Below are 14,590 nucleotides of genomic sequence, written 5' to 3'. Positions count from 1 at the left end.
GATGACCAAGACACTGATGTCCGAGTTGATGATGAGATCCGGGATGAAAATGATGAACCGGGTTCTCAAGCTGTAGAACAGCCGAGATATCCAACTCGAGAGAGAAGACCCTCTACGAGATACCCATCTGATGAATACACTGTTGTTGCTGAAGACGGTGAGCCTCAGAGTTATGATGAGGCTGTGATGAGCTCAGAGAAAGAAGAATGGGAAAAGGCAATGCAAGACGAGATGAAGTCTCTACACGAGAATCAAACTTATGAGCTGACTGAGTTGCCTAAAGGAAGACGAGCTTTGAAGAACAAATGGGTTTACAAGATTAAGAATGAAGAGAACGGGCAAAAGCCGAGATACAAAGCTCGGATTGTAGTGAAAGGTTGCAATCAGAAGAAAGGAGTTGATTTTGAGGAGATTTTTTCTCCTGTGGTGAAAATGACCTCAGTCCGAACCGTGTTAGCCATGGCGGCTTCAATGGACCTCGAGGTAGAACAAATGGACGTGAAGACGGCATTTCTTCACGGTGACTTAGAAGAAGAAATATATATGGAGCAACCTGAAGGATTCCAAGCTCCAAACCAAGAAGACTTGGTATGTCATTTGAAAAAGAGCCTCTATGGCTTGAAGCAAGCACCTCGGCAGTGGTACAAGAAGTTTGAATCATTCATGACTGATCATAAGTTTGAAAAGACAGATGCCGACCACCGCGTATTTGTGAAGAGGTATGAGGCCGGAGATTTTCTGATTTTGTTGTTATATGTTGACGACATGCTTATTGTAGGGAAAGATAAATCGAGGATAGCCGCCCTGAAAAAGGCGTTGAGCTCGTCCTTCGCAATGAAGGACCTCGGCCCTGCAAAACAGATACTCGGAATCAAGATTATCCAAGATAGACAGAAGAAGATACTGTGGCTGAGTCAAGAGAAATATATTGAGAAGATTTTGAAGAGATTCAGCATCGACAAAGCCAAAACAGTGAGCACCCCCTAGCCGGACACATAAAGCTGAACCAGAAGCAATGTCCGAGATCTGATGAAGACAAAGATGAGATGATGAAGGTCCCGTACCAATCCGCCGTCGGAAGCTTGATGTATGCAATGGTTTGCACTAGACCCGACTTGGCGTATGCTGTTGGAATGGTAAGCTGGTATTTGTCAAACCCCGGCAAAGAGCACTGGGAAGCAGTGAAGTGGATCTTCAAGTACCTCCGAGGTACGACAGACTTATGTCTCCGATTTGGAGAGGGCAAAGCCGAGTTGCAAGGCTACTCGGATTCTGATTTAGGGGGAGACGTCGACTCGAGGAAATCGATGACGGGATACATGATGAGATTTGCCGGAGGAGCTGTCTCTTGGCAATCAAGACTTCAGAAATGTGTTGCACTATCGACAACTGAGGCTGAGTACATTGCCGTTACTGAGGCAAGCAAAGAGATGCTATGGATGAAGAAGTTCCTCATGGAACTCGGCCATGATCAAGACAAGTACGAGCTGGGTTGTGACAATCAAGGCGCAATCCATCTTGCGAAGAATTCAACCTATCACTCCCGCACTAAGCATATTGATGTGAGGTATCACTGGATCTAGGATGTGGTGGAAGGTGGTGAGCTCAAACTCGTCAAGGTGCACACTAACCAAAATTGGTCTGACATGATGACAAAGCCGGTTCCAGCAAGAAAATTTGAAGACTGTTGTGAAGGAGCCGGGTTGATGATGAAGCCGACGCATTGAAGTCGGAGGGGGAGATTTGTTGGGCTTCCTCCTTCAATGCTAAGCCCAAGCCCATTTGAGGGGTTTCCTAAAAATCCTAACCCTAATTTCCACCTCCTCTATATATACTCATTAGTTGTGGGTGGAGGCTAGGCCAGATTTGAGAGAATTATTTGATTGTTTGAGCAAGGCTTTATGCTTTGCATTTGAAAGATCTCTAGAAAGAGAGTTTGAGTGAAACATCTCTAGGGTAGTTTGATTATCACCATTGTTGGAGAGGTTGAGTTAACCACCACATTGGTGTATTTGATTATTTGTAACCATTATTTTCATAGTGGATTTTTGATCTGGACTAGGTCCTGTGGGTTTTTTTACTTCTTCATTGGAGAAGGTTTTCCCACGTTAAATCTGGTTGTGTTCTTCTTCTCTCTCTTGTTTTCGTTTTGATTTTTCCGCTGCGCTGCCTGACCTGGTGAAGTTCAGGCTGAGGTATTGCCGAGATCCGAGATCAGGATCTTGTTGATTGACTTCCGCAGAAAGGCCCCTGAGCCGAGCTTGAGGGAACCGAGTTTTCCCAACATTTACTTCTTCATTGGAGAAGGTTTTCCCACGTTAAATCTGGTTGTGTTCTTCTTCTCTCTCTCCTGTTTTCGTTTTGATTTTTCCGTTGCGCTGCCTGACCTGGTGAAGTCCAGGCTGAGGTATTGCCGAGATCCGAGATCAGGATCTTGTTGATTGACTTCCGCACAAAGGCCCCTAAGCCGAGATTGAGGGAACCGAGTTTTCCCAACAGTTGTATCAGAGCCCGAGTTCGACGGGTTCTGAGGGAGACGAGATGGAGACCAGTGGCATAACTCATGATGAAGATATGTTCAAGTTGACCGCAGATAATTTCACATATTAGAGACCGATGATGGAAGATCATCTCTACTGCAAAGATTTGCATGAGCCCATTATCCTTGATGAGAGACCAGCAGGAAAGACAGATAAGGAGTGGGAGATCCTGAGTCGGAAGGCGGTAGCCACGATCAGGAAATATATTGATAAAAGCCTCTTTGAGCACGTGTCCGAATTCACGAACGCGTATGAGTTGTGGACGAAATTAGAGTCCATGAATACAATGACGGCATGAGCATGATTGAACACCTGAACACCTACAAAGGTATTGTGAATCAGCTGTCAAAGGCTGATATGAAAATTGATGAAGAATTACAGGCATTGCTGCTGTTGAGCTCGCTGCCAAAAAGCTGGGATACTCTGGTGGTGACCCTGAATAACTCGACTCCAGATGGAAAATTGAAGATGGATGTCGTGACAGACAGCCTCCTGGGCGAAGAATCCAGGAGAAGAGAACGAGGTACTTCGAGTACGTCTGAGGCCAAAGTTGCTGAGAACAAAGGGAAATCCGACTCCCGCGGTAGAAGCAAAAGCCGAGGTAGAGGTCGTGACAGACGAGACAAGTCCAGAGGTCGGTCAAAGCCGAAATATGAGTTGAAGTGCTTTTACTGTGGAAAGACAGGCCATTAGAAGCCAGACTGCTGGACCTTGCAGAATGATGAGAAGAACGACTCTGTGAAGCCGGATCAGATTATTCCCAAGAAGAAGGAAGACAAGAGCACCACTGCGGTGGCTGCCAACCCGGATGCCGAGATATTCCTCCTAGGTGAGGATAATTATTTGAATGTTGCATATGATGACTGCACCTGGATTGTTGACTCCGGTGCCTCCTTCCACGTTACTCCACACAAAGGTTTTTTATCCTCTTACCGAGGTGGTGATTTTGGAGTCGTGAAGATGGGAAATCAGGTGACCAGCAAGATTGTTGGTGTCAGCGATGTAACTCTGACCACAGATGTCGGATGCCGACTTGTGTTGAAAGATGTGAGGCATATTCCTGACATGCGTTTGAGCCTAATCTCGGTAGGCAAACTTGATGATGTCGGGTTAGTGAACTACTTTGGTAGTGTTAGATGGAAGCTGGCCAAGGGAAACTTGGTCGTGGCCCGAGGTAAGAAAGAAGGCTCTTTGTACGTGATGCAAGGAAAGATCAATGGCGGAGAAGCCAATTCTGTTCGAGATGAATCTAGCTTAGAGCTATGGCACAAGTGCCTCGGCCACATGAGCGAGAAAGGGCTACAGATCCTGAACAAGAAAGGATTATTGACCGGGTTGAAAGGCCAAGCGTTGGAGAGTTGCACGCACTGCCTAGCTGGAAAGCAGCACCGAATTTCTTTTGTGAGACCGGATCAACCAAGAAGACGAAGGAATATTCTTGACCTCGTCCATACTGATGTTTGCTCCATGTCGGAGAAATCTCTTGGAGGAGCTCAGTACTTTGTTTCATTTATTGATGATCATTCCCGCAAAGTGTGGGTATATTTGTTGAAGTCTAAAGACCATGTACTCCAATCCTTTAAAGAATTCCATGCGATGGTTGAAAGGGAGACTGGCAAGAAATTGAAGGTGGTCTGATCTGATAATGGTGGTGAGTATTGCGGCCCTTTTGATGCATACTGCAGAGCGGCCGGGATTCGACTTGAGAAGACGCCCCCAAGACTCCACAGTTAAATGGACTGGCTGAGAGGATGAACAGAACAATTGAAGAGAAGGTACGAAGCATGATATCCAATACCGGGTTACCAAAATCATTCTGGGGAGAAGCCGTCAAAACTGCTGTTGACTTGATCAACCTCTCACCATCACGGCCACTTGAAGGAGAAATTCCAGAAGAAGTCTGGACAGGTCGGAAAGCGGCCTATAATCAACTGAAAGTGTTTGGATGCCGAGCTTTCGTGCATATCCCTAAAGATGAAAGGGCCAAACTTGATGCAAAGACCAAAGAATGCATTTATCTTGGTTCGCCGAGATGTGAGTTCGGGTTCCGACTTTGGGATCCAATCAATAAGAAGATCGTGAGAAGTCGTGATGTGATCTTTCATGAGCATGAAAACATTCATGACATCTCGAAGCCCAAAGTCTGGGTTACTGTCAGACGTGAAGAACCCATCCCTCCTGTCCGAGCTGAAGCAGGGGGAGAAAATCAAGAAAATGAAGAAAATGATGATCAGCAACAAGCTGACGATGACCAAGACACTGAGGTCCGATTTGATGATGAGATCCGGGATGAGAATGATGAACCGGGTCCTCAAGCTGAAGAACAGCCGAGATATCCAACTCGAGAAAGAAGACCCTCTACGAGATACCCATCTGATGAATACACTGTTGTTGCTGAAGACGGTGAGCCTCAGAGTTATGATGAGGCTGTGATGAGCTCAGAGAAAGAAGAATGGAAAAAGGCAATGCAAGACGAGATGAAGTCTCTGCACGAGAATCAAACTTATGAGCTGACTGAGTTGCCTAAAGGAAGACGAGTTTTGAAAAATAAATGGGTCTACAAGATTAAGAATGAAGAGAACGGGCAAAAGCCAAGATACAAAGCCCGGATTGTAGTGAAAGGCTGCAATCAGAAGAAATGAGTTGATTTTGAGGAGATTTTTTCTCCTGTGGTGAAAATGACCTCGGTCTGAACCGTGTTAGCCATGGCGGCTTCGATGGACCTCGAGGTAGAACAAATGGACGTGAAGACGGCATTTCTTCACGGTGATTTAGAAGAAGAGATATATATGGAGCAACCTGAAGGGTTCCAAGCTCCAGACCAAGAAGACTTGGTATGTCGGTTGAAGAAGAGCCTCTATGGCTTGAAGAAAGCACCTCGGCAGTGGTACAAGAAGTTTGAATCATTCATGACTGATCATAAGTTTGAAAAGACAGATGCCGACCACTGCGTATTTGTGAAGAGGTATGAGGCTGGAGATTTTCTGATTTTGTTGTTAGATGTTGACGACATGCTTATTGTAGGGAAAGATAAATCAAGGATAGCCGCCCTGAAAAAGGCGTTGAGCTCGTCCTTCGCAATGAAGGACCTCGGCCCTGCAAAGCAGATTCTCGGAATCAAGATCATCCGAGATAGACAGAAGAAGCTACTGTGGCTGAGTCAAGAGAAATATATTGAGAAGATTTTGAAGAGATTTAGCATGGACAAAGCCAAAACAGTGAGCACCCCCCTAGCCGGACACATAAAGCTGAACCAGAAGCAATGTCTGAGATCTGATGAAGACAAAGATGAAATGATGAAGGTCCCGTACCAATCCGCCGTCGGAAGCTTGATGTATGCAATGGTTTGCACTAGACCCGACTTGGCGTATGCTGTTGGAATAGTAAGCCGGTATTTGTCAAACCCCGGCAAAGAGCACTGGGAAGCAGTGAAGTGGATCTTCAAGTACCTCCGAGGTACGACCGACTTATGTCTCCGATTTGGAGAAGGCAAAGCCGAGTTGCAAGGCTACTTGGATTCTGATTTAGGGGGAGACGTCGACTCGAGGAAGTCGACTACAGGATATTTGATGAGATTTGCCGGAGAAGCTGTCTCTTGGCAATCAAGACTTCAGAAATGTGTTGCACTATCGACAACTGAGGCTAAGTACATTGCCGCTACTGAGGCAAGCAAAGAGATGCTGTGGATGAAGAAGTTCCTCATGGAACTCGGCCATGATCAAGACAAGTACGAGCTGGGTTGTGACAATCAAAGCGCAATCCATCTTGCGAAGAATTCGACCTATCACTCCCGCACTAAGCATATTGATGTGAGGTATCACTGGATCCGAGATGTGGTGGAAGGTGGTGAGCTCGAACTCGTCAAGGTGCACACTGACCAAAATTGGTCCGACATGATGACAAAGCCGGTTCCAGCAAGAAAATTTGAAGACTGCTGTGAAGGAGCCGGGTTGATGCTGAAGCCGACGCATTGAAGTCGGAGGGGGAGATTTGTTGGGTTTCCTCCTTCAATGCTAAGCCCAAGCCCATTTGAGGGGTATCCTAAAAACCCTAACCCTAATTTCCACCTCCTCTATATATACTCATTAGTTGTGGGTGGAGGCTAGGTCAGATTTGAGAGAACAAATTTGAGAGAATTATTTGATTGTTTGAGCAAAGTTTTATGCTTTGCATTTGAAAGATCTCTAGAGAGAGAGTTTGAGTGAAACATCTCTAGGGTAGTTTGATTATCACCATTGTTAGAGAGGTTGAGTTAACCACCACATTGGTGTATTTGATTATTTGTAACCATTATTTTCATAGTGGATTTTTGATCTGGACTAGGTCCCATGAGTTTTTACTTCTTCATTGGAGAAGGTTTTCCCACGTTAAATCTGGTTGTGTTCTTCTTCTCTCTCTCCTGTTTTCGTTTTGATTTTTCCGTTGCGCTGCCTGACCTGGTGAAGTCCAGGCTGAGGTATTGCCGAGATCCGAGATCAGGATCTTGTTGATTGACTTCCGCACAAAGGCCCCTGAGCCGAGCTTGAGGGAACCGAGTTTTCCCAACATATGGTTGTGCTGATTCTTTCATTTTCTTTATCTCATACCACTCTCATGTGATAGGTGAAGCAATCCATGGTGTTGGTGGAAAAGCGTGGTGATGCATTAGAGGTATGGTGTACTGTGTCTCTTATATAGAGGGAGACCATTGCATATATTTTTATCAAATCATATCTTTGAATTAATTGTAAGAAAATCCGGAAAGGATAGGGTTAGATTTCTCAATCAAATTCAATTAAAAGAGGAAACTTATATATATGATTGTTTTACATTAATAATTTTCACATGATATTTGTTAAAAATGGCAAAAATCTCGCGATGGATTAGAACGAGATTTCTGCCAATCATTCCTTTCAAATTGTGATTACGGTTTGATAGACATAATAGAAAACTAGGTTGACTAAGAATATGGGTCATGGAAGGATTTTGAGTAAACTGAAATTGATTGATAACAGTCAGATTTGGTAAACCTTCTTTTTTAATTACTTTTTTAAATGACTTTAATATTTGTACAGTAAATATAGATAATTTATCTACATTCATTTTCAAAACGACGTCATTTTGAATCGAAAAATTAAAAAATTATAATTAGAAAAACTATTATAACCCTGAAATAAGTTATAATTACAAAAATACCTTGATTTCTGTCCCAAAACGACATCATTTTGGGTTCAATATAGATAACTTATCTACATTGGCGGTAGAAAACACGAATCGTTTTTAAATATGTAAAAATAGACTCGGTTACCAACGTTGTTAAAATCGAGATCTTAAGTAAAATCAGATGGGGATTAAAAAATCGCAAAACGTAAAATCATAATATAAAAAAATCGTAAAAAATCGTAAAATTGTAAAAGCGTTTGGAATATTAGTAAAATCCTTTTGATGAAAAAAATCATAAAAATGTAAAATCGTAGTGATAAATCGAGATTTTAACATCAATGTCGGTTACAATAGAGTATTCAAAATATACTATAAAAAATAGAACGTTCACGATATTGTTCTATAAATGAATAAAGATATTTATTATCAACATTCGTATTTTGTCTTTTTTAATTTCAATATTCCATTGTGATTTTTAACAAAAATATGCATTTAATAATTTTATGAAATGCATATCGAGACAATTTTATTATCGGATACTGTTCTATTTTTGTCTTTTGAAAATTAACGTATACTATTTTTTCGCCCAACTCAGACCTTTGCCTTTTCAATTTTACTATTCTATATTTTTTTTCAAAAAAATGTATGATGAATTTTATAATATTATTAAATACATCCCAAGAACATTTTATTATAAAGTGTAAATAGATAATTTATAATTAACAATGTCATGAATTCTTATATATAACTGTTAGAGAGTTTTCAATTTTTGACTGTGCAAGTTGTTAGAATGGTGAAAAATGGTATTCATTAATTATTTTATTAAATAGATTAACAAACTTATTTATGAAACTACTAAAATATTAGTTAGTAAGGTTAAAATTTTAGAATTTTAATTGAACTAAAAAAAAGTACACTTGAACATATATACTTAATAAGTCTTTTTTCTTTAATATTTGAAAACTAAATTTTTATTTATCCAAACTCAAGACAGAAGTAATCAAGTACTCACCATCTCTTTTTTAATCGTTACTTTGTTTTATCCTTTTTACAAATATTGATTAACAAGAGTCAAGCATAATATTTTTCTCATTGCAGTTTGCTCACTTAATTTTTAGCTATGGTAAAATTTTAAATGCATTATCTTTCGAGTAGACTTTACTAAGTATTTTAAATTTTATTAAACTATTATTTTATTGAACTATTATATGTATTTAAAATTTAATATATATTTGGTCTGTCCTAGAGTCATATATGTCTAGTAAGAGAGACTAATATGTCAATCTTGGATATAGAGGCTTTCTCATGTATCTATGAAAGAAATACCCTTAGGGCCTGTTTGGTGTGATGTACAAGGCTTGATAATATAAGCTTATACAGGAGAACCCTTTAATACATCAAAATTATGTATAACTTAATCAGGCCTAAAGGGGTGGGATTAGGCCTGATAAGGGGTTGATGTATTAATATTGCTTACAAGTACAATTCTCAAGAATTAATATATCATTTCAATATTAATATATTAAAATAATTTTCTTAATATAGTAATTTTTAAAATATTGAAGGATATTATCTTATGCAATATTATACCAAAAGCTGGATAGTATTAAAATTTAATAAGGTCTTATACAATCAGGTCTTATACTATCAGGTCTTATTCTATCAGGCCTTATCCTATACTATGCACCAAATATGCCACTAAGGTTAGCAGATCATTATGCACTAAGAGTAACGGCTTTGCCAAAGGGTTATTGTATGTGTACAGTGATAGCATAATAGTTAAAAAGAAAGAACGAATGATACCTGCAGATTTTACTTATTATTTATGGGGTTTACTTATGCCTTGTGGGTAGTAAAATTCTGGACCTTGAGTGGTTCTTTTGAGGGCCTGTGTCTAGGTTCGTAGCAGTTGTATTAGGATTAACATACTTAATTGATTTTTCTTTATTTGTCTTAGTTTCCTCTTTCAATTGCCCTTTTATTGGGTCTTCTAGAACATGAGCCTCTTGTATAGGCCCATCACAATATCAGTATTGTTATCAGACATTATTTACTAATAATAAATTAATAATGAGATTTGGCTAATGCCTATTAGCATTATTCATAATAATAATAAATATTAAATATTACATATATATATGTATGTGTGTGAATTAATTCATTAAACTATATTCTTAGATATTATAAGAAAATAAAAAGTCATCATCGCATTGAATAAATCCAGGGATGATCCGAAGAGAAAGGCGAGCATTGGCGGTCACCCCTCCTTAAACTTTAATCTCATAATTATTACATGTATAAAATTATATTTAACAAATAATAATAGATTATTAGGGTAATTGTTAAACCCTCCCTAAAAAATATTTGTAACAGTTAATTCATACTATTATTATTGATAACACTTGAAATTTTGGTATTTTATTTTTGTCCCCTGTCATAAATTTTTTTGGATCCACCACTGAATAAATTGCTAGTAATGTTATTAATATAAATGGGAAAAGTGTGTGTCCCTTTAAAGGACACAAACTTAGGTCCTTTTAAGAGAGAGATAAACGCAAGTAGGTGAGACTCTCACCTTTATTTTTTTTGTCTTTATTTTTTCAGTGGGACCACCGCTTTGTGTCTATCTCCCACTTAAAAGAATTTAAGTTTGTGTCCTTTAAAAGGATATATACTTTTTTCCAATATAAATATGAGATAGATTATTCTGCCTACTCTTAGTTTACCTACCTTTGCTTATCCCTTTCAACAAGGTTAGATTATAATATCATCTAACAGTGAAACTAATTCCTACTCGTTTGAATCAAACTAATCGAGTATATATATATATATATATATATATATATATATATATATATATATATATAAAATCATCTCTAAATAATTTCAACATAAAATATAAATAGACAATCTATAATTAAAAATTTCATTAATTCCTCTAAATGAAAAGAAATAATTCTAGAAAAAGAAAAGGAAACAAAAAAACAATCCTTCCAATTCTTCAACAATATTGAGCATTTTAGCTACTTTTATTTTGCATAACAATAACGGCAGTAAGCAATTGCTTCTTCAACGGATGCATGCAACTCTACCTTGGTATCGTAACCGGAATTAGGAAGAGAAGTGATTGTATGGACTTGAATTTTCTCTCTTTTTCCTCTGAAATACTCTGGCATGTGGACCTTTTGTAAATACTTCTTTGGTGCACGGATCTTGTGCTTCTTCTTGTGCTCCTCTTTATATTCCTTATTACGTGTAACATGATGACCCCCTTTGTGTCCTTTCATACACCCAAATAATGAGAAAGAATGCTTGGACTTACCTTGTACGTTTGTTCCTCTATCATTGTTGTTGCCTTCTCCTTTGCTGCGTTTGTTTCTGTCTATGGTTGTGCTGATTCTTTCATTTTCTTTATCTGATACCACTCTCATGTGATAGGTGAAGCAATCCATGGTGTTGGTGGAAAAGCGTGGTGATGCATTAGAGGTATGGTGTACTGTGTCTCTTATATAGCGGGAGACCATTGTATATATTTTTATCAAATCATATCTTTGAATTAATTGTAAGAAAATCCGGAAAGAATAGGGTTAGATTTCTCAATCAAATTCAATTAAAAGAGGAAACTTATATATATGATTGTTTTACATTAACGATTTTCACATGATATTAGTTAAAAATGGCAAAAATCTCGCGATGGATTAGAACGAGATTTCTGCCAATCACTCCCTTCAAATTGTGATTACGGTTTGATAGACATAATAGAAAACTAGGTTGACTAAGAATATGGGTCATGGAAGGATTTTGAGTAAACTGAAATTGATTGATATATAACAATCAGATTTGGTTATGGAGATATCGACTTTGTAAACCTTTTTTTTTTAATTACTTTTTTAAATGACTTTAATCTTTGTACAATAAATATAGATAATTTATCTACATTCATTTTCAAAACGACGTCATTTTGAATCGAAAAATTAAAAAATTATAATTAGAAAAACTATTATAACCCTGAAATAAATTATAATTACAAAAATACCTTGATTTCTGTCCCAAAACGACGTCGTTTTGGGTTCAATATAAATAACTTATCTACATTGGCGGTAGAAAATACGAATCGTTTTTAAATATGTGAAAATAGACTCGGTTACCAACGTTGTTAAAATCGAGATCTTAAGTAAAATCGGTTGGGGATTAAAAAATCGCAAAACGTAAAATCATAATGTAAAAAAATCGTAAAATTGTAAAAGCGTTTGGAATATTAGTAAAATCGTTTTGACGAAAAATATTCGTAAAAATGTAAAATCGTAGTGATAAATCGAGATTTTAACAACAATGTCGGTTACAATAGAGTATTCAAAATATACTATAAAATTTAGAACGTTCACGATATTGTTCTATAAATGAATAAAAATATTTCTTATCAACATTCGTATTTTGTCTTTTTTAATTTCAATATTCCATTGTGATTTTTAACAAAAATACGCATTTAATAATATTAGTTAGTAGGGTTAGATTTCTCAATCAAATTCAATTAAAAGAGGAAACTTATATATATGATTGTTTTACATTAACGATTTTCACATGATATTTGTTAAAAATGGCAAAAATCTCGCGATGGATTAGAACGAGATTTCTGCCAATCATTCCCTTCAAATTGTGATTACAGTTTGATAGACATAATAGAAAACTAGGTTGACTAAGAATATGGGTCATGGAAGGATTTTGAGTAAACTGAAATTGATTGATAACAGTCAGATTTGGTTATGGAGATATCGACTTTGTAAACCTTTTTTTTAATTACTTTTTTAAATGACTTTAATCTTTGTACAGTAAATATAGATAATTTATCTACATTCATTTTCAAAACGACGTCATTTTAAATCGAAAAATTAAAAAATTATAATTAGAAAAACTATTATAACCCTGAAATAAATTATAATTACAAAAATACCTTGATTTCTGTCCCAAAACGACGTTGTTTTGGGTTCAATATAAATAACTTATCTACATTGGCGGTAGAAAATGCGAATCGTTTTAAATGTGAAAATAGACTCGGTTACCAACGTTGTTAAAATCGAGATCTTAAGTAAAATCGGATGGGGATTAAAAAATTGCATAACGTAAAATCATAATGTAAAAAATTCGTAAAAAATTATAAAATTGTAAAAGCGTTTGGAATATTAGTAAAATCGTAGTGATAAATCAAGATTTTAACAACAATGTCGGTTACAATAGAATATTCAAAATATACCATAAAAAATAGAACGTTCACGATATTGTTCTATAAATGAATAAAAATATTTCTTATCAACATTCGTATTTTGTCTTTTTTAATTTCAATATTCCATTGTGATTTTTAACAAAAATACGCATTTAATAATATTATGAAATGCATATCGAGACAATTTTATTATCGGATACTGTTCTATTTTTGTCTTTTGGAAATTAACGTATACTATTTTCTCCCCCAACTCAGACCTTTGCCTTTTCAATTTTACTATTCTATTTTTTTTCAAAAAAATGTATTATGAATTTTATAATATTATTAAATACATCCCAAGAACATTTTATTATAAAGTATAAATAGATAATTTATAATTAACAATGTCATGAATTCTTATATTTACGTAGATTATATAATTGTTAGAGAGTATTCAATTTTTGACTGTGCAAGTTGTTAGAACGGTGAAAAATGGTATTCATTAATTATTTTATTAAATAGATTAACAAACTTATTTATGAAACAACTAAAATATTAGTTAGTAAGGTTAAAATTTTAGAATTTTAATTGAACTAAAAAAAAATACACTTGAACATATATACTTAATAAGTCTTTTTTCTTTAATATTTGAAAACTAAATTTTTATTTATCCAAACTCAAGACAGAAGTAATCAAGTACTCACCATCTCTTTTTTAATCGTTACTTTGTTTTATCCTTTTTACAAATATTGATTAACAAGAGTCAAGCATAATATTTTTCTCATTGCAGTTTGCTCACTTAATTTTTAGCTATGGTAAAATTTTAAATGCATTATCTTTCGAGTAGACTTTACTAAGTATTTTAAATTTTATTAAACTATTATTTTATTGAACTATTATATGTATTTAAAATTTAATATATATTTGGTTTGTCCTGGAGTCAGATATGTCTACTAAGAGAGACTAATATGTCAATCTTGGATATAGAGGCTTTCTCATGTATATATATATGAAAGAAATACCCTTAGGGCCTGTTTGGTGTGATGTACAAGGCTTGTTAGTATAAGCTTATACAGGAGAACCCCTTAATACATCAAAATGATGTATAACTTAATCAGGCCTAAAGGGGTGGGATTAGGCTTGATAAGGAGTTGATGTATTAATATTGCTTACAAGTATAATTCTCAAGAATTAATATATCATTTCAATATTAATATATTAAAATAATTTTCTTAATATAGTAATTTTTAAAATATTGAAGGATATTATCTTATGCAATATTATACCAAAAGCTGGATAGTATTAAAATTTAATAAGGTCTTATACAATCAGGTCTTATACTATCAGGTCTTATGTTATCAGGCCTTATCCTATACTATGCACCAAATATGCCCCTAAGGTTAGCAGATCATTATGCACTAAAAGTAACGGCTTTGCCAAAGGGTTATTGTATGTGTATAATGATAGCATAATAGTTAAAAAGAAAGAACGAATGATACCTGCAAATTTTACTTATTATTTATGGGGTTTACTTATGCCTTGTGGGTAGTAAAATTCTGGACCTTGAGTGGTTCTTTTGAGGGCCTGTGTCTAGGTTCGTAGCAGTTGTATTAGGATTAACATACTTAATTGGTTTTTCTTTATTTGTCTTAGTTTCCTCTTTCAATTGCCCTTTTATTGAGTCTTCTAGAACATGAGCCTCTTGTAT

This window comes from Gastrolobium bilobum, unplaced genomic scaffold (assembly GCF_033153095.1).
Source record: "Gastrolobium bilobum isolate Gb01-03AN ecotype WA unplaced genomic scaffold, APGP_CSIRO_Gbil_v1 utg1031, whole genome shotgun sequence".
Taxonomy (NCBI): Eukaryota; Viridiplantae; Streptophyta; class Magnoliopsida; order Fabales; family Fabaceae; genus Gastrolobium; species Gastrolobium bilobum.
This window is presented reverse-complemented; position numbering follows the sequence as displayed.